Source organism: Arachis stenosperma, chromosome 6 (genome assembly GCF_014773155.1).
Source record: "Arachis stenosperma cultivar V10309 chromosome 6, arast.V10309.gnm1.PFL2, whole genome shotgun sequence".
Classification (NCBI taxonomy): domain Eukaryota; kingdom Viridiplantae; phylum Streptophyta; class Magnoliopsida; order Fabales; family Fabaceae; genus Arachis; species Arachis stenosperma.
Window position 1 is genome coordinate 118,566,105 of NC_080382.1, and position 2,995 is coordinate 118,569,099.

The 2,995-nt window shown below is 41.3% G+C and overlaps 1 non-coding gene across 1 annotated transcript; it reads right to left on the bottom strand.

The window, feature by feature from the left end:
- Positions 1-886: 886 nt before the first annotated feature.
- Positions 887-994, bottom strand: LOC130938608 (small nucleolar RNA R71). Its single transcript, XR_009069767.1, has one exon. It is a non-coding gene; the product is annotated as a small nucleolar RNA R71 (small nucleolar RNA).
- Positions 995-2,995: the final 2,001 nt, after the last annotated feature.

The window sequence follows — 2,995 nt, forward strand, 5'->3', positions numbered from 1 at the left end:
AAAATAGTTTTCAATCAAATCTTTTTGACTTCTAATTTCAAAATCTTTTTCAAAAATCACTTGATTTCTCTTCCACTTTCAATTTTCGAAAATTATCAATCAAATTTTCAAAATGTTTTCAAAATCTTTTAATTGAATTTTCGAAAATCCACTTTCCCCCTTCTCACATCCTTCTATTTATGGAGTACCACTCCTTCTAAATGCACAATTCGAACCTTATCTAATTAAAGTTCGAATTCTTCTTCTCCTTCTTCTTTCTATTTCTATTTTCCTCTGACATTTCAAGGAATCTCTATACTATGACATAGAGGATTCCATATTTTCTTGTTCTCTTCTCTTTCATATGAGCAGGAGCAGAGACAAAGGCATTCTTGTTGAAGCTGACCCTGAACCCGAAAGGACCTTGAAGAGAAAGCTAAGAGAAGCCAAAGCACAACTCTCTTTAGAGGACCTGACCGAATTCTTCAAGGAAGAAGAACCCATGGCAGCCGAAAACAACAACAATGCCAACAATGCAAGGAAGGTGCTGGGTGACTTTACTGCACCTACTCCTGATTTTTATGGGAGAAGCATCTCTATCCCTGCCATTGGAGCAAACAACTTTGAGCTTAAGCCTCAATTAGTTTCTCTAATGCAACAGAATTGCAAGTTCCATGGACTTCCAATGGAAGATCCTCATCAGTTTTTAGCTGAATTCTTGCAAATCTGTGACACAGTCAAGACTAATGGGGTTAACCCTGAGGTCTACAGACTGATGCTATTCCCTTTTGCTGTAAGAGACAGAGCTAGAATATGGTTGGATTCTCAACCTAAAGAAAGCCTGGACTCTTGGGAAAAGCTAGTCAATGCCTTCTTGGCAAAGTTCTTTCCACCACAAAGATGGAGTAAGCTTAGAGTGGAAGTCCAAACCTTCAGACAGAAGGATGGAGAATCCCTCAATGAGGCTTGGGAAAGATACAAGCAATTAATCAGAAAATGTCCTTCAGACATGCTTTCTGAATGGAGCATCATAGGTATTTTCTATGATGGTCTCTCTGAACTATCCAAGATGTCTTTGGATAGCTCTGCTGGAGGATCTCTTCATCTGAAGAAGACGCCTGCAGAAGCTCAAGAATTGATTGAAATGGTTGCAAATAACCAATTCATGTACACTTCTGAAAGGAATCCTGTGAACAATGGGACTAGTCAGAAGAAAGGAGTTCTTGAGATTGATACTCTGAATGCCATACTGGCTCAGAATAAGATATTGACTCAACAAGTCAATTTGATTTCTCAAGGTCTGTCTGGAATGCAAAATGCACCAAGCAGTACTAAAGAGGCTTCATCTGAGGAAGAAGCTTATGATCCTGAGAACCCTTCAATAGAAGAGGTGAATTACATGGGAGAACCCTATGGAATCACCTATAATTCTTCATGGAAAAATCACCCAAATCTCTCATGGAAGAATCAAGAGAGACCTCAACAAGGTTTCAATAACAATAATGGTGGAAGAAACAGGTTTAGCAATGGCAAGCCTTTTCCATCATCTTCTCAGCAACAGACAGAGAGTTCTAAGCAGAATACTTCTGACTTAGCAACAATGGTCTCTGATCTAATAAAGACCACTCAAAGTTTCATGAATGAAACAAGGTCCTCCATCAGAAATTTGGAAGGACAAGTGGGTCAGCTGAGCAAGAAAATTACTGAACTCCCTCCTAGTACTCTCCCAAGTAATACAGAAGAAAATCCAAAAGGAGAGTGCAAAGCCATAACCATGGCCGAATATGGAGAGGAAAGAGAGGAGGAGGACGCCACTGAGGAAGACCTCAGTGGGCGTGTACCAATCTCCTCTGAGTTCCAATGGGAATCTGAGGCTCAAAATGAGACCATAGGGATTCCATTGGACTTACTTCTGCCATTCATGAGCTCTGATGAGTATTCTTCCTCTGAAGAGGATGAGTATGTTACTGAAGAGCAAGTTGCTAAATACCTTGGAGCAATCATGAAGCTAAATGACAAGTTATTTGGAAATGAGACTTGGGAGGATGAACCACCTTTGCTCACCAAAGAACTGGATGACTTGTCTAGGCAGAAACTGCCTCAAAAGAGGCAGGATCCTGGGAAGTTTTCTATACCTTGTACCATAGGCACCATGACCTTCAAGAAAGCCTTGTGTGACTTAGGGTCAAGTGTAAACCTCATGCCCCTCTCTGTAATGGAGAAATTAGGGATCTTAGAGGTGCAAGCTGCAAGAATCTCATTAGAGATGACAGACAACTCAAGAAAACAAGCTCATGGACTTGTAGAGAATGTTTTGGTGGAGATTGAAGACCATTACATCCCTACTGACTTCATAGTCCTAGAGACTGGGAAGTGCATGGATGAATCCATCATCCTTGGCAGACCCTTCCTAGCCACAGCAAAGGCTGTGATTGATGTTGATAGAGGAGAGTTGATCATTCAAGTGAATGAAGAATCCTTGGTGTTTAAAGCCCAAGGACATCCCTCTATCATCATGGAGAGGAAGCATGAAGAGCTCCTCTCAAAACAGAGCCAAGCAGAGCCCCCACAGTCAAACTCTAAGTTTGGTGTTGGGAGGCCACAACCAAACTCTAAGTTTGGTGTTGAACCCCCACATTCAAACTCTAAGTTTGGTGTTGGGAGGTTCCAACACGGTTCTGAGCATTTCTGAGGCTCCATGAGAGTCCTCTGTCAAGCTAATGACATTAAAGAAGCGCTTGTTGGGAGGCAACCCAATGTTTTATAGTTAACTATTTTCTTTTGTTATTTTATCTTTTTTGTAGGTTGATGATCATAAAAAGTCACAAAAACAATGAAAAAAGCAAAAACAGAATGAAAAACAGGAAGAAAAATAGCACACCCTGGAGGAGAAGAAACTGGCGTTCAAACGCCAGTAATGTTAGCTGTTGGGCGTTTAACGCCCAGTCTGGCACCATTCTGGGCGTTTAACGCCAGAAAGGGGCACCAGACTGGCGTTAAACGCCAGTAAAGGGCA